General features: G+C 38.1%; 1 pseudogene; it reads left to right on the top strand.

Moving 5' to 3' along the window:
* Window positions 1-1437: 1437 nt before the first annotated feature.
* LOC122349457 lies at window positions 1438-22864 on the top strand (annotated as a pseudogene).
* Window positions 22865-23416: the final 552 nt, after the last annotated feature.

The following is a 23416-nucleotide window of genomic DNA, read 5'->3' on the forward strand; positions in this document are numbered from 1 at the left end:
ACTGTTGTTATTATATTGTATGTAAATGATCTTTGCTTGTTTCAAATGTTCATCTAACCTTATAACAATTCCTCTTTTAGAAGCTCATATTTCAAGAGGAACTTTTTTGTTCACAAAATTTTGAGGAACCTTTGACAACGTTTGTGAGAGAAGCGTGTGATAGATCATATACAGGAACCTAAGCTAATAAATGATTGACAACAGACAAAATGATTCACTCCACACAGCCAGATATAGACTGCTTTTATAGGTTTAAATTAAAGAGTGCGCTACTGTTCAGAAGTCTGGGCTTTATTTATTTTTATTTATTTATTTTGCGATTATTACTTTTATACAGCATGAACAATTTGACCATCTGATGTTACAAAAGGCTTGTTGAAAAAAAATGTGATTTCTAAAATAATTGCTACTTCATTAATAATCACACTGATAATAATAAAACATTTTTGAGCATCAAATCAGCAATGATCACAGAATCACAAAATGATCTCTGAAGGTCCATGCGACACTGTGCTTTACTTGAGTAAATAAATCAATTACATTGTAAAATATATTTAAAAACTTCCAAATATTTGAGATTGTAGAGATATTTTGGCACTACTACCGTTTTTTCTGTACTTTTGATAACATAAAAGAAGCATAAAGAACTTCTTTCAAAGATAAAAGTAACTTTTAAATAGTGATTGTGTAATATTTTATTATATTTTCAACCTGTCCGTCATTATTTTCCAGCAAACCGAACTGAGCGGGACAAAGACGTCTCTGAATTTAATAATGAAATGGCTTTAACTGAAAAGTTAAGCGTTTAATCTTGTCATTTTACATTACGCTCTATTCTCTTATTTGATACTGTTAAGTGCTGTATAAATATAGTTAAGCACTATATACATAAAGAGAAGCATAGGCCTTTATCGCATTCAGGTTTAGGAATTGCAAGAAAAGTTAAAACACAAGAGCAAAGACGGAGTTGTATTTGAGTATTGGGAAGGGTTTAAACTTGTATTTGAACGGGTTTTCTAAGTGAAGAAGTACTGCGGAGTGTTTTCATCGCCTGTCTACAGAGGACGGTCTTGACCTTTTAGAAACCATGCATGCAGGATCACAATCATTCCGGCAGGTGGCGCCACGAGTCCGTTAAGACGCTTCAGCTAAACGCTCCGTAATACGAAAACGATTTATTTACATGCATATGTGCTTCTTTCTACCCCGCAGATAACTTCAAAGATCACTTAAATATTGCATACAAAGATCAGTCTCCGATTTAGACTATTTAACATTTTAGAAGGGCAAATGATATCTTAAAGTTCACATGTTGCATTAAACGCGTTAAAGCACTTTATGCATACGTTCGATATCATGAACAATATATTTGCATTTAAAAACAAAACGCTCCATTGGTCCACAGGGCTCGCCATAGCTCACTCCTCCTCCTGTTTTTTTGTGGTCCAGAGCTCAAGCACGCTGCACCTCCCCGTTCCTCCTCTAATAAACATGGCTGAACTGAACACGGACGGTGAACTATAGGACCGAAACCGTCTGCTGCAGCCCCGCCGCAGGACCCGCGCTGTTGATCCAGACGAGGAGACCGAACATGATGCCAATCACAGCCGGAAACTAAACTTTGAGTTTGACAGCCGCCGACGAAGAGACTTCAGCGGGACCGACCGCATCCAGCTGAGATACAACTGCATGCAAAGCACGGACTAAATGCTTCTTTTGCATTTATGGAAACTGTGCTTTTAAACGCCTCGTCTCCCGAAGAAACCTCGGATTTAATGCTTTGAAGTAGCCCGCGAGAGTTTCAAGAGTTTTAGGCTGCTCTTATATGGATTTTCACTTCAGATATTTGTCGTATCGTCCCTATTAAATGATGTTCTCTGGTAAACAAACGAAGCCGACTTTTAAGTCTTATCTTCCTCCACTTCAGGTAAGTGAGAAACTAGCATGCTAACGACTAGCAGCTAAAGACAAAGTCGTCGTACTTGTTTACTATTCTGCACTTGTTTATGTATGTTAAGAAAACCCCGTATGTTTGACATCTGGACGGCTAATCTCATACTTAAGACTTGCTTTGATAGCGGTATCCTCCGTAACTCAGGTGTTCAGCTGTTCACTGTGCTTACTTTGTTAATGACTTTTAGCAAAAAATGCCCACTGTAGTACTTCGTATTTAGACGTGTAGGGTAAGAATGGAGCTAGATGCCCTCATTTAAGAACCGTGCAAGTACTTTCAGCTTGTAGCATGTTTAGATAGAAATGTAACATGTGCAGGATGTTGATGCATCAGTCAATGTGTTACTAATGGAAATAAATGAATAACACGATGTCTGGCCCGAACATCTATCTCATGGAAGTTTTGAATGATAGGAATTAGTGTGTCAAACTCCTCATTGACAAATAGACGCTTTTTTGATCATTTATTCTGATTTACAAATGTTGATATTCAGAACAAATGGCAAGCTGAAGAAGAGCATAGCCACTTATTAAATGAGATTTTGTGCCATGTGGGCAAGAGGAAAAATGTAAGCATAAATTCTACTTTGACTTGCATACTTGAAAGGTTAAGTGATTTTGGTGTTCTTTAATCTTTTACGCAGACTGATCTGAAGAGGAGTCCTCAACTGCCCATCAAGAAACTAGAAGCGAAACTTCTACCAGGTAAGAAAGAAAAAAGGTGAATCAGCTCTTTTGGTAAACGACTCTTTAACTGTCGCAGGGTTGGGTGGGGTGGCTTAATAGCTGAAGATTTGGTCTTGAAACTGATTATTTGCTTTCAACCCATTTGGCCTGTTTCGCAAAGATGGTTTTAGTGGTTAGAGTTACGTTTAGATAAGTCAGAGTTACGTTGAGCAAACTCTGGCTTTTCAGGTTCACGAAAACGAGTTGTTTTTTTTACTTGTATTCATCACCATGATAAGATCAGCTGTGATCAAAGCCACGCGTATCTGAAGCAGTAAAGTCACTCGCTGCATTTCTTCCTCCAAAATTAAAGCAATTAACAGTTAATGCGATTAAGAAGAGCACAGCCTTTCATTATTCATAATTTAAGGAAACATAAATACATGCATATAAGCCTTAGAATATAAAATGCTTTTAAATTAGTCGATTTGCATGTTTGTTAATCTCCTTGTGAACCTACATAAATTATTCATTAAATAAATTCAGTTGATTCACTGTCATTAATAAAGTCAGGAGTTTTCTTTTCAGCTTTTCTCACAAATGCGTTTTAAATTCAACAATCATTTATTCTTCAGCAGAGGTGTGATTTGCGTGAATCGAACTTCATGTTTAGTGTGATTTGGCTATTCATTGCTTGAAGTTTATAAAACCTGAACTGACTGAGAATGTTTATTCTGCTCATTCTAAGCCAGTTTTGGATTTGTTTGGTTTGGTCAGCTCTAAATCTATTCAGAGTTTGTTGAACCAGCTTAGCGTAGCAGACCACTGAATAGGCTGATTCATGAACTGCGATTGTTCTTTCGTAAACTGTATAGCAATTTACTTCGTACCGGAAAGTGTCTGCTAAATGAAAACCGTTGTAATTTTTAATAATTTTGTGTTTCTGCTGGCTCTTCTGTCCCTTCCTGTTCATTCTGCCACATTTTGGTACATTGTCAATTAGCAGAAGGCCGTCTGTGTCGGTTAGTTTCCATGGCGATCGGTTGTCTTTTGCCCTTTTCTCTGTTTTCGCCATTGCATCACCAATCAGCTTCTGCTATTGTGAGGTGAACATTTGGCAGGAGAGAAGTGTGTGTGTAATACCGAGAGAGAAATGAAACAGAAATGATTTGGCATTTTGAGTGATCAGTTGAACATGATATTCACAGAAGTCCTTCCTGTATGCGGAACAGTATCTTTTCCAACCCGTTTCCTGCACTTGTGCAGCCTCTGAATTTTTAATGCGTGGCCTTGCATGAAGAGTCTGTGATCAGCCTTGGTTTGTTATGTTAGGGTTTTGATGCCAGCTGTAGTGTTTACAGAGGGCCGATGATGCCCTAGCTTCCTCTAGACAGCATTTTAATGGCACACTTCCTTAACTGGTCATTGTAAATCATTCTTTGGTGTAAATCTAAGAGTATTTTTTTTACATATTCTCTATTATGTTTTACCGAACATGTATGTCTTTCATTCATCTGTGGAATAAGAAAAGAGACTTTTGTTAGAAATGTAGTAGTTGCTGTTCGGAAACTACTTCGAAATCACCATAAATGTATCATAAGTGGACATTATATCTTATCCACTATATTTCATGTGTTCTGAATCAGTATGATAGATTCGAGTTAAAAACAAAATCTGCACTACAATGTGAAGACCGCATTTGCAACTTTATGCACTTTAGGAGTGCATCTTCAAAAAGCCATCAGTGTGATCTGAAGACTCATTTAAAAACGATGTTTTCAAGTGCTTCCAGATTACTGTAGATTTAGCCTCATACCAGTTTTGTGAGTTGGATCAGCTGGTTCATTAAAAGAGCTAATTCCTAAGAGTGATTTAATTACAAAAAATTTGATTCAGAAGACTTAAAACAAAACCTATAAATGTTTCGTCTTTTCTTTTGTTTCTGACTTTTTAAAGCTTTGAAATGTCTTTTATTTTTTGTAATTGCTTGGAAAAGAGCGATCAGTGCATGGTGCAAAGCTGTTCCTTTAATTCAGCTTTAATGCGGAATGGAACAATTTGTTGCTGATATGGCAACATTGAGAAAATGTGCTTCTTTTTTTTTTTTTTTTTTTTTAACATTTAAATGCGTTTAGCAGATGCATTATCCAAATGAGCACAGTAAGTGCTTTGGCAAGTGACAGTTTAAGCAAAGTTAAATCAATTGAAAAAAAAAAATAGAATAGAAAGTGTTAGTGTTACTTTCCATTTCTTGAAAATGGCGAAAGACTCCGCTGCTCAGATTGAATTCAGCAGGAGAGGACAGTGAAGGTAAAGGTGAGCAAAAGTGATTTTGTGTCTCTTAGCTTCTGTAACACGCAGAAGTAGTTTAGGCACAGAGCTGGAGGTTGATCTGTAGGCAAGCATCAGACTGATAAATTGATAGCTGCTTGTTTTGCTCAGCTAGCTTTAACGCACTCAAGTTTGCTCGACGTCTGCTAAATCAGTATCAGGATGACGTCTGTGGGACTTAGATTCCATCCCATCGTGGTTTTTAAAATTGTAATCTTGCTGTTCCTGTATGTCTTATAATTGCCACTGCCAAGCACATTAGTATTGGGTGTGTACCCATCTACCTTTAATCCTAATGTCCTGGTTCCTCTAAATGAAGGCCTCGTGTTCTGACAGGTACGTTCAACCTCACAGTCTTCTGTGAGGCTTTGCCTTCTATTCTGTCTTACCTTTCTAACCCATGCAACAACCCAAAACAACACGTATCGGCTCCACCTCTGTGATGGCAGAGGTTTTATTGCTTCGGGATAGTTGCTCTGTTCCTAGAAGTGTTGGGAAACACACGGAAAGCGACTACAGTGTCGTAGTGTCTGGGGAAGGACTCTGCGTTTAGGCGTTCACTCCTTATAATTAAGCCGCGTAACATGGACCTTCCCTGTTTCCAAAATAGATGTGCTGTGCATTTTTTAGTTCCTCATCTGAAATTAAAACAAAACCTCCCTTGTCACTAAGTTTTGTGGACTGGTGATAGTAGGGTGGCATATGGTGTGGTCAAGTCACTGCTTTTACAACAGTACTGCATCCAGTTTTTTTTGTTTTAAAGAAGGTAATTACTTTTAAGGAGGTGGCATTTAAATATATTACAAAAGCTTTTTAATATGCAATAAATACATTTCAAAAAATAAATAAGACAATATTTTGAATAAAAAAAACAAACAAACTTTTGACCAGTAATGTATCTTGTCACAGTCAAAATGGATGTAATGTTTGCAGTGCACATACAATACAATAATGAATTAATTAATAAATTGTTTAATACACTTTAATTAAAATTCAGTTGCATTTTAAGTTAAATTGAAAAAATATTCACAGCACTTTTAGCATCACTTTATAACTTACAGTATGAAAAATAGATATTTAGTATTTTTAAAATAAACTGTTAGTGAGCATTAGATAGTAATCAAAAGTAATTTGTGCAAAAAGGATGCTTAATTCACTACACTTAAAAGGTCTATTGGCTTTCTGTGTTTACAGACATGTAAAGAAAAAAGACTCACGGTCCATCTTAGTCATTTTCTAAGGATTGTTTTAGTTCTGCATGTGGTGACATTTTAGTAGAATGTATCCATTCAGATTGACCTCCTACTTGACTGCTCCATTTAAATCTCTCCACCGCTCCCTACACACACACACACACACACACACACACACACACATTGGTGCCTAGTCATCTCAACAAAACATGCCCGTTGTCTCATGAACGGTGTTCTTTTACAAACCCACGCTCACATCTCTCTCTCCCTCTCTCTCTGTCTCTCTCTGTCAGTGACTCTGTTTGGCCTCTTGTTATCATGTTTCTCTGATCCATTTACGTGTAACTTTTGCAGCACAATGCAACAAGAGAGAATTCCTGTGCCGAACTTGATCCGACCTTCAGAACGGTTGCTTGCCGTATTCAGCATCTTCTCTCCCTGCTTTAGCCACTGACACCATTCTAACCTTACATTTTTAACTGTACTATAATTGCTGTCCACATTCAAAGCTAAGAAAAGAAACGCAACCAAAGTGTACTAATAAAACATGCCAGCCACCGAAACCATTTCTAACAGGATGTAAACACAGGAAGCCTGATCACATGATCATACCTAAATATTTGATGCTGTTATTTTTAGGTGCAGACTGTCCTTAACTTGTCATGGGTCATTTAATCAGGTAGTTTTAATGTCAAATGTGTATTATTAATGCCATATATATGACGTGTACTCTCATGTCAAACCGTTTGACGTGGATATACTGTGATCAAGTTAAATTGCACTAATATTTAGTTTGTGGTCGGATTAAAAGAAATAATTATTAAAGTTGTCCCTTATGCTCAACAAGACTGCATTGATTTGATAAGAAGTACGAAACGTATTACTGAACGAATTTTAAAGTAGTTTTGTTTTCAGCTTCAATACATTTTAAAATGGAATAATACGCTGATGTGATGCACAAACATTTAGTATTATTATTTTCATCAGTGTTTACAATAGTGGTGCTGATTCATATTTTTTAAGAACTGAGATGCATTTAATCAAGCTTTTTGATAAATTGTTTAATGAAATAAAAAATTTTGCATTTGCAAATGTCTTGACTTTTAATGAATAATGCATCCTTGCTGGAAAAAAACAAACACAAAAAAGCATTAGTGTCTTTAAAAAATGTTAGTGTATATGATAATCTCGTAATATAAATGACTATGCAAATTGTGCAGTGGTATGTTACTTTATCAACTGATCTGCAGTGGCTGTTTATTGATTAGTTTGTAAACGAGTTTTTCAGTGTGGCATTGTTTGGCTGCAATCATAGCGCATCTGCCAAACTACCATCTGCATTTCCTTCTCATTCCTTCTGCTGTTTACTGGTAGATCAGAGAGGACGAGCTGCTGCTTAATCCCTGTAGAGAAGCACGTTGATACGTAGTCATGGCCATTTTACAGGCCAGGCTGCATGCAGAGCAGAAAAGGAAGTTGTTTAAAATTTGCGAGCAGGCGTGGGTGATGTGTGCGACGATTTAGTAAAAGAGAAGATGGCTAATAGAGATTATGGGCCTTCATGCTGAGGTCTTAAAATTAGCCGTAAAACCTTAAATACAGATTAAATAATGTTGCCGTAAAATAAAGATTAAAGTTAAGTTTTTAAATTTAAACAGGGTTACCAGTGACTTAAATCATTATCAGATTAACCTAAATATATCTAATGGATAAAGTAGTTATCGGTGTTGTTGATGTTGATTACTCTGCTTTCTCCAGAATCCCGCTGCTCAGATTCAAGCAGGTGTAGTCATTAATTGTCTTGAAAATCAGCTGTCTGACCTTACCGTTTTGACGTTTATTGAAGCATTCAGCAGTATTGCGCCTGAGATGCAATTGCTCTCACGGGGGCCCAACCTCCATCTTGGCTAGTTTGCACCCTGCCCTGCTGTAACCCCTGAAACGGGCCCCAGCTGTGAGACGAACACCCCTCACCGAGCTCACACTCAGAGCGCTCACAGCTGGAATCTGTGTTTTCTTCTCCCTCACTCTTCCTCTCAGCAACTTGATTATTCTACTCCAATATACACAAATCTCTGTTCATTTTAGGCTCTTAATGTGTCTGGATGATCTTTAGAGCGGAGAGAGGAAGTGCTATGTTTAGAAAGAAGCAGAATGTGGGTTTCTTTATTTCCATCTGTGTGCCTTAAGAGACGGAAGTAGAGCTGTCGGTCAAAGCCAACAATTATAAAAACCGTGTGTGTGTATTAGAAATGTGCAATTTAACTACTCGAGCTTTTTTCCATTAAATAGTTTGTTTACATATAATAATTTAATAAACATTTTCACATTTTTCACTAAAAAAGTAACGTTCATTGGTTTTTAGTTTTGTTTGAAATTTATTTGGTCAAAATTGTAGTATTGGCCATTTATTAAATCTACAATAATGTAATTATCATGTCTGCCAGATTAAATATTTGTACATAGATTATTACTGTCATCCCAATTATGCCTGTTCACCCCAAGAATGATAAAATATATAAATATAGATAACTATATTTGCATCCACAAGAATGTTCTGTCAGCATGGCATGGCATTCTGTTTATTATATAAGCCCGCTCTGCAGTTATGTCATCTGCCGCTTTAAATGCTAAAGCTCTTTAAAGTTGGAAGCATTCAGACTCAGCTGTCAATGTTTTTATTGTTGCTTTGCTGGGGAAAAAAATCTGAAACCTTTTTTTTGTAATTTTCTAGTTATCATTACAGTTATCGTCCTTGGGGGCAATGTCTTTTTAGAATAACATTAGATCAATTCTATAAATGGAAGAGCTCAGTATAAACCCTGGATTCACCGGCACAAGTATTATTAGTACAAGCAAAATGTCTCTGTGACCAACTGGTACACCTGACTTTGAACTCGTGCTCTTTTACTGTGTAAAAAAAAAAAAAAAGAAGCAAACGTTCAGGTCTTTCTGCATGCATGTGCACACTCTGTACATGGTAAAGGTTTATGTGTCTGTCGGTCAGCACAACAGGACATTTCTTTTAATAGGGCATCATTTTTCTGCCAACATGAAAGGACAGTCTCAGGAGAGGGCTTTCCCTGCAAAGCCGTTAGAAAGGGGCTCAAGTCTGTGAAACCTAAGTTGGTCAGCAGTCCAGAAGTTGCTGCTGAAGTAATAAGAAACTGCTGCTGTACTGTGGAGGAGCGTTCACGTCAAACTATATCATAATATTCATTTCTTAAAGTTGTTGTTGTTGTTAGCAAAGAAGTATGGACACATGTTTGGAGAGGACAACAGAATAAAACGAATCAATAATTTATGTTAAATATAAGTGCCAACTTTTTTTTTTTTAATGTATGTTAATATTATGAGTTAAAATTTCAGCAAGTCATGCATTGCTTAGCTGATTGTATTTTTCCTTCCTCTGAATTTCACTTCCCTATTCCCTCTTTACAGGTGAAATAGTTGTTAACGAGGCAAACTTTGTAAGGAAGTGCATCGGTGCAGAGAGCTGCCAGGATGACCTCTGGGGGAAACTTGTGTGCACTAACTTCAAAGTGTCCTTCATTGCCCATAATTCCTTGCCACAACAGGTAAGCAGAACAGAACAGCCGCACCGGAGTCAGTACATTGACTGCGGCAATAAGCAGTGATGGAAACACAAAACATGCTTAGTTTATTATACAACTTTTTATTATTTGGAGTCACAACTTTTTATTATAGAGAAGTCAAAACTAAGCAAAATTTAATTAATTAAAAAAACTTAAGTTTTTATAATTTTTAATTTAAAGAATTGCTGACTTGAACATTTTAGATAGCAGAAAATACATTTTTGAATTTTATTTTTTTCTGCGTCGTGCCTTTTCTTTTTAGAGTGCAATGGAAATAACTAACCTTCTACCCAAGAAACTTTTCTATACATTAAAAAAAAAAAATCTCTGAATGTAGGCGTATTGTAAACCTATGCCTACAGTGCCGAATTGTAATCTGTATATGCATTATAAATTGAAGATTAATCTACATATCTGATAAAAATAAATCAATAGATTGGTTGACCTGTTGCACTATAATTTGAATTTATTTATTTGTAACTGGGCATGACAATGTTTTGGTAGAGCCACAGTGTATTGAGAAAAGCAGTCCTGCATTACGTGTGTGAACATATAGGTGAAATAGATTGAAATCTTTTATATTGCTGTCATGACTATACTTCCTGGCAGACTGGTTAAATGGGTTATAAGGAGGGAAATAAGTTTCAGACCCTGTCTTTAAGACCGAGTCACACAAAAGAATCCAAAGTTCTTTTCCAGAGCAGTGAAGTCTGCTACACATATTAACTTATATAGTCACCCCGTCCTGTTAAGCAGCTCTCAAGTTAAATAAGTTAAACATGTTAATAATCTCCCTCAGTCAACATATGATCAGCTGATTTACTTAGGAAAGCAGGTAAATTATTAAAGTCCTTCAAAGTTTGTGCAGGTCACCATTACACCGGTTCATACACAGGCCAGCGAGAGCTCATGAGGTTATCTCTACTGGATAACATCAACAAAAAGATTCAAAGCAAACAAATGAAAAATGAGCCCTTTTTTTTTTTCTTTTATTGTTTACAGAGATTCCAGTGCACCCACCGCCTCTTGGGTGAGCACGATATCCCGCTGGCTTGTGTGGAGCAGGTAGTAACAGGTAATTCAACAGCACATAAACACACTCCACCGAGCTTCCCAACACCTGCAGACCACCTGTTCTTTGCTGCCGTTTTCTACAATCAGTCGAATCACTATCGAAGAGCATCTTAGCACGTAAGCTCTAGTCTCTGCACGTTACAATAAATAATATGACTCGACTGTACAACCTCATAACTACCGGATCCTCCCACACAACGTTATCAGATCAGTTCATAATCAACTTATGCAATATTCTCTCAAAAGATTTAGTGTAAGATTTAGATGTGATTCCTCTGATAGCTAATTTGGTTTGGTTAAATAGAGGCGTCGATCCAGAGGTTTTCCATAGATGCCCTGGCTGCGTGAGATAAATTCCTGGGGCTCCTCAGACCCTAGTTTGAGTAACACTGCTCCGTGAAACTCCAACCATGCTTTTACGCTTTTAATAGCCTAAATAGAAATATTTGGAGGCGTCTGACTGTCAGACCCTACGCAGCTTTTTATAGAACGTCCGCTCGTGTTTTTATCCCTGTCGTTCTCCTGTCTGCTCTACTTCAAAATCTTTTTCGTAACTTTTAACTGTTTCTTTGTTTTTCTCCATCTCTTCTTTTTTTTGACTGTATCCCAACAGTTTAATCTATATTTCTCTGTCTGTTCCCCTTTTTCCTTTGCGTAAACTGCTGCTGCATTTGTGTTAACATAACAAAAAGGATCACGCGCCCTAGATGACTGACTGTAACCCCGTTGGCTTGGACTTTTCCACGAGTGATGCGGTCAATTGTGACAGCGTAGCGTAGCTGCAGAACCTGTTTGGGTGGCTGCTTTTAGCATAGCAGTAGATGAGCTCATCCAGCCAGACTGCAGCCTGAGCCTGGCCGCGATTAATCTTGTTTGTGTTAGATCCTTGCACTCCCCTCATTGCTGACTTAGCCCCCCAAGTGTTGAATTGCTGTGCTGAACAGATAGAGCATGAAGCCTGCTTCTTTTCCCCTTTTTTTTTTTTTTTTACTCCGTCTGTGTGGCTTTAACAAAAGACCTTTTATAAGAGATTCAAGCTTAGAAAAAACACTCTTCGTGCTCTTTGTGGCTTCAATCTATCAGTAAGACAAGCTTAGTGACCCTGGACTCTGGGATAGTGGCGTTAAAGGCTGTCTATGTTGTATTATGTACAGGACCGAAAGCTCCAACAAACCAACTGCTCATATTTGTTCTTTCCTTTTTATATTTGATGTCACATGCAAGAGTAGGCTTCTTGCTTTTTATTTACGTAGATTAATTGCATTTTAGCAGCACAATTGGGCCTTCAATCAGTTTGCTTTTAAAGCATTTATTATTATTATAAATGAAATAATTAATTTTGTATATTATTAATAAGCATTAACATTAACAAAAAATATATATACTTTCATGAAAATTGATGCTTTAATAAATGTTAACAAAATCTTATATTATCATAGTTTCTTTACATATGCCATTTTGATTAAAGCGATCTTTTTCATATGATATTGCTATAAACTAGTTCTGCTAATATAAAGTCAATGTGAACATTTCTTCACTAAGCTCACTTGGGGAGGAACTCATTCTGTGGTAAAGATAAGGTGTCATGTTCTTTAAAACTGCAATTGCAAAAAAACAGAACATGTGGTATTAATTAGCACTTCTGTATTCATTGGTAGTTACTTTAGAAAAGAGAAGTTATTTCACTATCTGTATTACGTTAAAAATAAGCATGATTTCTTGTGCCTTCTGATTATTTGACTGAATATTATGTAATAGAGATTATACTCTGTTGCTTACTGGCACGTAGAATCCAATATTGAGATTAGTAAACTTGGTAGTAAGCACCAATGACACGTAATACTGCGATGTTCGTGCAAGTCTCCCTCTTGCCAAATCCCAATCCCAATTCTGCTATCAAAATCTAACTTTGTGTTTGTTTGTTTTTGTTCTATAGTGAATGACGTTAGGGGAAGCAGAAGATTTTAGGTTCTAATCAGAAGCTGAAATTTAACCCTACCGAGCTTATCCTCTACTGCAAAGACTTCCGCATCATCCGATTCCGCTTTGATGAAGCCGGGCCCGAGAGTGCTAAAAAGGTACTAAGCACACATTGAAATAATAACCTTGCGGCCCCTTACACCCAAACACACACCCACACATGCTCACACACCTCCGTTCCAGGTGCTTTTGGATTAGTCTGAGAGAGGATTAAGAACTAATGGGTTTGACTGAAGCCCCCAGCTGAAGTCTGGGCATTTTTTTTGTTTGTTTTTTTTTCCCCTGAATTAAAAACAAGTGCAAGAAATTCCTGCATATTATTGGTTTCTCTCCTGGAATGAAGTGGAATTATGAATTCTATTAATTTTAGTATGTGTTCTGTCTTTTTGGGAATGCATTTTTATGTTAATTTATTGCACGTTATTTTGTCAGTGTCCTACTTAAGTTAAAATCCATTCCTAGAAATGTAGGCCTGTGGTGTTTCAGGAAGTCTCCTCTCTTCTTGTCTCCCCTCTCTTATTGAGAGGTTGTAGGATGATGGGATTATAGTTTGTCTTTTTACCTAGACAGCCCTGCTTTCATCCACGTTTTCTGTCTGGAGGATACTGATCCCGCTGCAGACCTGTAATGACGGATTTGTCTCTTTCTGCTATACCCCCCTCATACACATGAGACTCAAACAAGTGACTTGTGTAGATTTTTACACAAAGAGCATGTAGATTCAAATTTGAAATTACCTGGGAATGTTCATATGAGTTATTTAATTTGTAATTAGGCAATTTTATCAATTTTTTTTCTATTTACTGACTTCTGAAATTTTTTTTATCCTGGCTATTTTCTTGCAAAAAAAGTTTGTCAGTTATTTACGTTATAATTTGAAAACTAGAAAGATTTTTGTTTGTCCCCAAGGCAAATACGTTAGTTTTACAGTCATTTATTTTTATTTTTAACCCCTTACCCCTTTTACTTTTATTTAGCAAGGACATATTAAATTGCTCAAACAATTACTGTAAAGACTTTTATAATGTTACAAAATATTTCTGATAATAATAAAAATATTATTTCAACTTCAAAGAATCTTGAATAAATTATCAATTTAAAATGTATTTAAGTAGAAAAAAACAAACAAACTGTGAATTGTAAGATTTCACACAGTTTTTTACGTTTTTAAAAAACATTAACATTTTACTAAACCCAAATGTTTGAATGGTAGTATAAATTGTAATATTAGTTTCATTTTTTTTTTCATTATTTTCAGACTCCCATTTGAGTTTTAGATTTTCTAAGTCTTTGACAGAAAGGATAATCAGATGTTTTAGAAGTCACTATGTTCTAAAGTTTTCTTAATCTTTAATGTTAGTTGTATATTTTCTTTTTTCTTTTCCAATGATAGACTTAAAAGGCCAAAAAACGCACAGCAATAAAGCATATTGAAGCATTTTGAAAGTTCCCACCAAAACCATCAGAGGCTCTCTGCCTCATAAAGTAAAGCATGTTCTGTTGAGGAATGTCTCTCCCTCCCGTTATACATCTGCGCCATAAAGCAGATAAAAAGAGCTCTTTATACAAGCTGATCTGATCATACCATGAACTCCGAGCTCTGTGACTCACACCGGCCTACAAACTTATCCTGTTGCTTCACAACAGCTGCTGTTGCCTGGCAACATGGAACTTTGTGTAAAACGAACATTCCACATTGTGTTCCTGTCAGAAAGAGGAGAACGGCCTCCTGTTCATCATTCCTGCAGTGTAACAAGCCCTGATTGGCCATTCCTATAGCATGACTCAGAGCCAGATGAATGGTTTCCACAGCATCTTTGGAATGGTTGTTAGTCATCATTTATTAGTCACTAGAACCTCAAAGGCTGCACTGAGAGCTGTTTATGTCTTTGAAAGAGGAAAAGGGAGTTTTCCTTTCGGTAATGGAGGGAAAAAACTGTGAGGGAAGCCGAGCTTTTCACCTGCAGTTACCCACTAAAAACAGGGCCCAAGCTCCAGTGGGAATAACTAAAGGTATAGAAGGAGTAAAGTAAATGGGGAGGAAGAAAAAAGAGGTGCCAGGGTTCAGCTCTAAACAGTCTGCCAGCTCCCGAGAATGTGTGAAGGAAGGGGGGGGAGAGGGGCAAGAAAAGCACCACAAAAAGCAAGAGGAACAAAAAGCTCTTTGAGCTCGGCTCTCACTTTCTGAGCTCTTAGCAAACAAGCGCATTTATCCTGAAGTTCCGTTCCAGAGCTTGCCTGATGCTTTTGTTCCTCAGTGCCAGTGAAGGCTAAACTTACGAAGCTTACGTGAAGGGCAAGTAGAGTGCGTTTCCTTGACAGCCGTTGCAACGCGCAATGCTTTTTCTGCTGCTAGTATTATAGAGGAGTCAAAGAAATTTTCTAGGCAGGCAGTTTTCTAGGCATCTCAGCTCTGATTGGACTAAAAAGGCAGAACACCTTTATTGTGTGTTTCTCAATTTTAGTGTAGACTACGTTAATTGCCGAGAGGAATTAATGCAAAGGCATTAATGAAAATAGGGTAATTTTATAATAACCAGTTGGAGATTACAGAGCTGCTTTTCAGTTCACATGCTTAATGTGTCATCAGTCTTTATACAGTCGTCATTGTTGGCACTTTTGTACCTACTAGTACAGGTTTTTCTTCTTTAGAGTTTCCTACAGTAGTCTCCATTTTTAAATCACTGCTGGAATAAGTATGTTTTTGTCCTTTTACACTACAAGCCTTAAAATGTTTGATTGAGGGCTCCTTACACAGAATGCATTTTTGAAAATGCATTTTTTAAATGCAGTGCAGTGGAATAAAAAAAAATAATTAAAAGTGAACTCGGATGCCATGTTTTTAGACACAAGCTCAATGTTCAGAATACTAATAGTGTCGTAAAGGTGAAAGTCCAGCCTGGCTTGAGCTCTGAGCATAGTGCTGTTGAATATTTCCATGCATGGATCCAACAGCTATGCCAAGAAAAACTCTTCTGAATGAATAAACAGGGGAACTGACCAACAGGTGTTGCAGGAAAAGAGATAAAAGAAAGAGAAATTCCCAAACTTGACCGTGTATATCAACCAGTGCAGAATCCTACTAACTGAAGCACTTCAAGTGGTGTTTTCCAGCACACTGTGGCAGAAATATTTATTAGGTATGCATAATTTCAGGCTAATTTTTTCAAATCCCTTTTTAAAAGATTAGAGATGCACATGTCTCATTTGTAATGGCGTGTTCTGAATTTGCTCAATTAGCTTAGAAACATTTTGTTAGTAAATGTCAACAGTTTTATTGTGAGACGAAAGAAGGAATTTGTTGTAATGACGTTTCACTTCTGTTTTCTGAGGAAATCACAGTGAATAAGCAAAGGTCATTTTGTGTTAGTCATCATGGGAATGTATGATGTGCTTTTGCAGGTTTGCCTGGCCATCGCTCATTACTCCCACCCTGCTGACCCACAGCTACTCTTTGGCTTTGAATATGTTGGAAAGCGATACCATGGATCAACAGGTAGGAAAACACTGATGTGGCCGTGGCAGCAAATTATTTGTGCTGTTTCCACAAGAGCTGCCAAATCGAGTTAAGCTATCCATACATTCAGTTTCACTGCAAGTCAAGACATGAGAAGACTTTCCTGGGAATGCAGAATGCTCGTGTTAAGAATAGCATGGCCTATAATAAGATTTATATGGCTGCTGTTTTTGGGTTGCATTGTAACATTGTAGTTTTAAGACATGACCGAATGTAACCTGATAATGGTCAGATGAGCATATGTGACCACCGGTAATGCAAACCTAATGCAGTCTTTTAGGTAAACCGATGTAAAAAAAAATATGATCTAAAGAGGGCTGTTTTACTATCATTACTATCAAGGTCTGGAATCTACACATTTCTAAAATGTCATTCTCACCAGGGCTACATATGATCAAAAATAAAATTTAAAATTGAGAAATATTATTACAATTTAAAGTAACTGTTTTAATTAGGGATGCACCAAAATGAAAATTGTTGTTTTATTGTCAACATTTTTTATTAAATGTAGTATTATTAGGGTTGGTTTCATGTAGTCATATCGCTAGCCTGTGATATCACCAAAAACAATATTGCTGTGTGTAATAATAATAATAGACCGCCTAATAATAATAATAATAGCTTTATAAATTAATAGGAGAATGAGCCTAATATCCTTATGACTATAGACAAAGACAACTGGTATTAGTATTGTGTATCTATGATAGTCAGATATATTGTTGTCTATCGACGCAACCCTAATTATTATAATCTAATAAGAAAAATCCTATTATTCACCCATCCTGTTGCTATCCCTGTGCTGCTGTTTAAGCATGTGCACATATGGTTTGTTCAGGTGAGCGGGTGAACGGTGTTGACCCTGGTGGGGGCTGCAGACCCTCTTTCGACTGCTCCTCAGACTGGGACAGAGAGATCAAGCGCACTGGTGCCTCCGAATGGAGGTGTGTACCATAAATCAAGGCTATTTCATCTCACCCAGGTGAGTTTACATGTAAATTGTGGTCTGTTTTGCAAACAGCTTGAATTATAAGCTTCTTACTCTGAAGATCGTTGCTGCATGACTCATAACCTTCATGTAGCGAGTGAATATGACAGAAACACGGCTATGTATGAGTATGTGCAGTACAAAAGTCTATTGTTAAATGGATCTTGAATTAGTCATCGTAATAAATCTCCTGTGAAAATGAGGATAACTGATTAAATTGTGAGCCGTTCACATAAATCTGCTCAGACAGACAGGAATGTTGTCCTTTCTGTAGTAATCCTCTGGAATGAAAGCACTGATCTCACTGATCCACACACAGTTCACTAACAGGTCATTGTGTTTATAATATCGGCACAAACAAGCATCACATATTTGATCGTGCTTCAGTGTCAGTAGCCATTTATGTGAAATGAATTTTTTTTTCTGTTGTTTGCAGTCTCCCAGAGTTCTTTGTGGTTCCGGTATCTCTTGCAGATCAGGATCTAAAGCAGTACGCCTGCTGTTTTTACTCCCAACGCATCCCGGTGAGTGCCTTTTACCAGACTGGATTATTAGTTTTGGAGTGAGAGGAGAGGAAATCTACAAATCACTTTTATTACCCCAGTCTGTTTTGCTCTTTGTCAGAGAGAAAGTCATCAGTTAGTGTCTTGGTTAGTAGTCTTATTCAGTCTCTAATGGTCATGCATGGTAGACTGATGTGTACTTAATAGTTGTGAGTCAACCATGTATGTCAACATATGTTGGCTAATGTGTGATATTTGTAGAGTATTTTTATATTTGTGTATTTACCCTTTGATTTGTAGTTGTGGTGCTGGAATCACTCCAGTGGGAGCGCACTGGTCCGCATGTCTAACTTCAGTGACCCGCAACAGCAGAGGAAGGTGGAGCAGCGGTAAGAAAGAGAGAATTACAGGCCAATTAAGAGATTTCGTTTGACCACTGTTTTAAGGAGAAATTAAGCAGTGATTGTAATGTTAAGGGAAAGTAGATTGGCTTTAGTATATATTATTAAATGTTGTGATTGTGTTTGTTTGCTCATCTCAGAGCATTTGGCAACATGAGCTCAGTAGGGTTGCCAGATCTAACAATGCAGGCAGTAATTTTCAGAAAATGTGGTTAAATGCTCTGTGTTCTGCAGGATTTCCAGTGCCATCACTAAGAGCCACCCCCTCCGCAGTGATGTCTTCAAGTCGGATTTGGACAAAAACCTCCCGAACATCCAGGATATTCAGGCTGCTCTGTTGAAACTGAGGCAGATTTGTGTTATAGGTAATCAACAGCCTGCTGGATAAGACTTTAACTCCTTAAGGAAATCCTTACCAGGCATAATCATTTTAACATTTTTGGTTATTCCAAGAATCCCACGCTGTGTTTCCTGGTGCCATTTAAAAACATGTTAGTTGGAAATACAGTTTTTAAACTCTTCACTCTGAGAATTAAAATCTGTAAAATAATCCAAATGATCTAATATGACTTGTGGGAAGTCATCTGTTTGTTGACTTGCATTTTGTATTAAGATCCTGTTACAAGTTGACAATTATAAATACAGCTGTAGACAGGGTCTAAAATGTTTTGAGCTTCTTCTTTTTCGACAATTTCCAGAGGATTGCTTTCATAGTGCCAATATATTGAGCCAAAACACACATATTACAATGAAAATTGGCATTTCCCCACTTGCTTATAAGCAGAGTAATGGCTTCGTTTGTTCAATTATGTGCCACACTTGGAGCTCCTGTGCAATCTACAGTGTAACAAGATAAGAGGAGAGGGTCTAGAAGAAATCTAAGCTCAAGTGGTCACACAGGAGGTGCATTTAAAAAGTCTCAGTACAAGGAGGAAATGACATCTCTCATGGCTCTAATGCATCCTCTATATTTATATGCATAAGCAGATTCCTTTGAGGAGTCTGAAGAGAAGTGGCTGTCATCCTTGGAGAGCTCAAGATGGATGGAGTATGTCAGGTATGATTAAGACACTTAGTAGTCACCAAACAGCATATTTGATGTCTCAGCTTGTGCCAGAAGTTATTGCGTACAAAAATGTTGGCAACAGACATATGTTTCTGTTTGTGCATTCTCAGGTGTTTATTTAGAAATCAACAAATCTGTCTGTAGAGCACTTTTAAGATCGGTGTGGTGTGCATTTTTTACAGGACGTTTCAATGCATGCAGTAGAGGTAGTCTATATGTTGGAGAGCAGACATGTGTCCGTCATACTCCTAGGTAAAAAAAAAAAAAAAAAAAAACATTCCTAAGCAAACTATTCCTTTAATTGTTCTGCTATCTGTTATAGACCAATTTGATATGTGAAATGTGACATCTTGTAAATACTATGTGAAATGATTAATGATCTCCTTTATTCTGTATGTGTGTGCACAGAGAAAGAGGATCGGGACCTGAGCTGTGTGATTTCCTGTCTAGTGCAGTTGATGTGTGATCCTCACTGCAGAAGTCTGCACGGCTTCCAGGGTCTGATCCAGAAGGAGTGGGTAATGGCTGGGCATCGTTTCCTCGATCGTTGCAACCATCTCAAGAAGAACGACAAAGAGGAGGTAGTACAGCTTATAGCCGTTGGATTACAGTATGTTGTTTGCTCATTTATGATGTATACATGTTGCCCACTTCTTTCAAATATGCGAAGGTTTTATGTTGTTCGTATTGTTTCTCTCTGCAGTCTCCTGTGTTCCTGCTGTTCCTGGACTGTGTGTGGCAGCTGTGGAATCAGTACCCAGCAGCCTTTGAGTTCACTGAGGTGTACCTGACGGTGCTCGGGGATAGTATGTGGGTCCCCGTCTTCAGCACCTTCCTTTTTAACTGCCCCCGACAAAGAGCGGAGCACAGCAGGGTTAGATGCTTTAAGTTCTTTTTGTTGACATCTCCGTTTCTATATCTTTCTGCCTCTCATATCTGTCTCTCATTTCTTCAGGATTTTGCAAGCAGTAAGAGTATTCACCTGGGACAGGACCAGGCTCTGCGCTTTCCTCCAGTGTGGGACTGGTCTCAACAGTTCAGTCTTAAAGATCAGACTCTTTTTAATAATCCCCTGTATGTGGGCAAGATCGCCACCTGTGTGCAGAACGGCACAGTGAAGACATTCACACACCCGGCAGCAAGGTGAGCTCTTTATCCCTGCTAGTCTGGATACAGTAGACTTTGTTGTCTCTAAGGTAATACCATTTAACAACAAAATATAACAGGGCTTAAAAAATGAGCAGAAACGGTATTTTGCCTTATTCCTGAATTCCGATGTATTATTACTAGCATCTGACTAGTAATTTATTGGCCGATATGAGCCTGTTACAGATAAATTGGTATCAGCGAATACGTCACCGATGTGAACTGCACGGGTCTTCTGCGCATCACTGCAAATGATCGCAGCAGTCAGTGCTTGTGTTTGTATCAGCTGCGCCGCGTCCCAGAACTCATGCTTGTCTCATCGTGATCACTCATGCTTACACAGGACATTTTGTCAGTAATGTCACAGATTGAAAAGTTAGTATCTTTCAGCAGTCCAATAGATGGCAGTGCGGTGGTGGCTCGAATCTGTTGAATGGCGAATTAGCACTGCGTTTTCACCTAAGTGGTGAGATGCAAAAACAATTCTGTACTGTATAGCACGGAATTTCATGTAATCTGTTTAAAAAACATTTTCTTTGCCTATGATAGTGATAATAAAGTTCAGCGTTTACTTCAACCGAAAAGCTTAGACACAGTCAATACAACATTATGTTTTATAAATTTTGGCTAAATGTGTTAATCAAAAGAAAAACTTTATAGACATTAAAGTTGTTGCTTTGTTTGAGCGAGAAAAAACATGGCTACCATTGTGACTGCTATGATGAATTTAAAGCCAAGCGCAGGCACATTTTTCTTGGCCGTACTACTTAAATTCAACATTTCTTAACTGCAAAATTCTATTATGTAATGGAATGATAAAATAACGTTGTTAACCGGTTAATGGCCGGATAAAAAGATAATGATGGTTTTTAATTTATTGTTGGCTTCTTCCTCAGAAAAACTACAGCTCCACGCTGCGGGGTCTGCCCACTGCTTTGCGGAACGGCTCTCTCGGTCCGAACGACACCCTGGCTCGCCGGAACTCCCTCGTGCTGCGTCTGCGTTCTGATTTATCTCAGTTGCGGGAGCAGCAGGAGACCCCATCGGAACGCTTCGTTCGGGACTTTTTCTCTCGTCCTGTCGACCTACAGGGCCTGCTGCTCCCCCAGCTCCTCCCATCTCACCTCTCCGTCTGGAAGCTCTGCTTCCTGCGCTGGGTTCCCGAGGCACAGATTACTCAGGGCGGCCCCGTCACCGCCTTCCACAAGCTCTCGGTGCTCACAGACGAGATCGAAATGCTCCAGAACCAGTTGAAGCAGTACCAAGGAGCAGCGGGTACCCCTTACAACCTGCACGCAGAGCATAGCAAAATGTACTTTAAGGCGACTTCGACTCCTCACCAGTCCCCTGCTCCTCCAGAGTACCTCAGCTCCTCGTTCCCATTCTCTCCTGTGGGCAACCTGTGTCGCCCCGGGATCCTGGGGACTCCTCTTAGCAAGTTCCTCAACGGAGCCAAGATCTGGCTCTCCACGGAGACACTGGCTAATGAGACGATTTGAGGGCAGACGACTGGGATAGGACTGTGAGGTCACACAAAGATGAAGATCTAAGGCCTGAAGATCTCCTCACTTCCCGTATTTAGGTCTCATTTAAAATGTGCAGGCTTGAGGTACTGGCAGTCACCTGGACACTTTTATTCAGTCTGTTAAACAGTGTCTGTCAGTGAGGATTTGTTTTTGCACATGATAAAATATAAAGCTCCAATCGCACATTTTTCTGACTTAGGATTGTTTGGATGGGTTTTACACTGCCTGTGTAGACTTCTCTCTTCGTGTTAAAATATTTGGTGGGTTTTTGTGTGGAGCTTGTGGCATTAGTTGGAAAGGAAATAGAACTGGTAACACTTTATATTAAGGTTCAGTTTGTTAACATAAGTTAATGCGTTAGGGATCACGAACTAACAATAAACTATTTTACGGCTAATATAAAATTTCCATGTGCATACACACTAACATTCAGAGGTTTATGGTCAGTTCGTTTTCTGCTTTAATGTTAAAAGTGAATTTTCAGCAGTCCTTGACTCTAGTCATCAGTGTCACATGATCCTTTAGAAATCATTCTGATATGCCGATTTGATTCTCAAAAAGCATTTATCATCCTTTGTTCATAATGCATTTACTGATATTAATTTATAAAAACGTAAAAATTACAGTGCGTGTTCAAATAACATTTCCGCTTTGATACCTAATGCATTAATTTATGTGACAAATCAAACTTTATTATATAGTCTTTTTGTAGAACTATAACTTAAATCTATGGTATAAAATGTGCATATATTTTATCTTTTAATCCTAAAATAGTTTAAGATTTCTCGAAACCTTCTGGTAAGGTCTAACCGTAGTTAGCTGTATTAAAATCAATAACCAAAATTGTGAAACTTGATCTGGGAATTGACAGGGTTTAGCAGTGGAAACCCTATAACTGTGCACATATGGGTGCCTCTCAGGCCGGCTGGACTCGGTCTGTGAGACCCGGCGCTTTCTAAAGCACAGCATGGCTGTTCGAAGATGACTGACAGCTGCTTAAGCCAATCAGCTGGTTGATTGGATTTGCGTTGCAGTCAGTGTCTCGAACGGCATCTGAGTTTCAGATTAGACATTATCCTTTGAGAAAGTTGTGCTAATGCACCTGTGAACTTTTGCTTTCATTTGGAGTTACTTTACTAGCGTGACGTCTTGGTTTGATATGTAGCTTTTTTTTTTTATTATAGATTTTTATTATGGTTGGGGACTTTTCTTTCGATTTATATTCTTTGACTTGTTTTTCCTAGAACTGGTACTCACCCTTTACCCCCGATACCCTTTAAGTAGTCTGAAGTAATGCACAGTATGTGTGTAGTTTACCACTAACGCTGTCTGGAGTATGAAAACTGTGTGTTTTGTAACAGCACGGTTTGATTTGTCAAACAGCACTGATATTTATTCAGTTATGCAAAGAAACTAAAACAGGGATATTGTACAAATCCTCTGTGCCTTGTTGTGGGCCCTGATTATGTGTACCTGTTT

The sequence above is a fragment of the Puntigrus tetrazona genome, chromosome 7, assembly GCF_018831695.1.
Source record: "Puntigrus tetrazona isolate hp1 chromosome 7, ASM1883169v1, whole genome shotgun sequence".
Classification (NCBI taxonomy): Eukaryota; Metazoa; Chordata; class Actinopteri; order Cypriniformes; family Cyprinidae; genus Puntigrus; species Puntigrus tetrazona.